Here is a 313-nt window from a genome sequence, read left to right on the forward strand (position 1 = left end):
TGTACTTTCAGTGTTAACGTTTTATTTGTGTCTGTGTATGTGTAAATTATGGGAAAATGCTATGATGCGGAATTTAAGCCTATGTGAATCCTCCCAATTACAATGAACCATGCGAGTCATGCTTTATAATTATTTTTCTAGGACGTAATGTTGTGATTACCTTACATTTCTTTTAAATACTAGCACACGTGACCACTGATAGGCCTTGGATATGCTGAAATAGCATGATTGTGAACGGAACTTGAAATCAGATATGATCCTGTATGGAGCGTTTGTGATTAACCTGGTATTGGTTGTTGAGACACGAGTCCTT

This window comes from Amphiura filiformis, chromosome 1 (genome assembly GCF_039555335.1).
Source record: "Amphiura filiformis chromosome 1, Afil_fr2py, whole genome shotgun sequence".
Lineage (NCBI taxonomy): Eukaryota > Metazoa > Echinodermata > Ophiuroidea > Amphilepidida > Amphiuridae > Amphiura > Amphiura filiformis.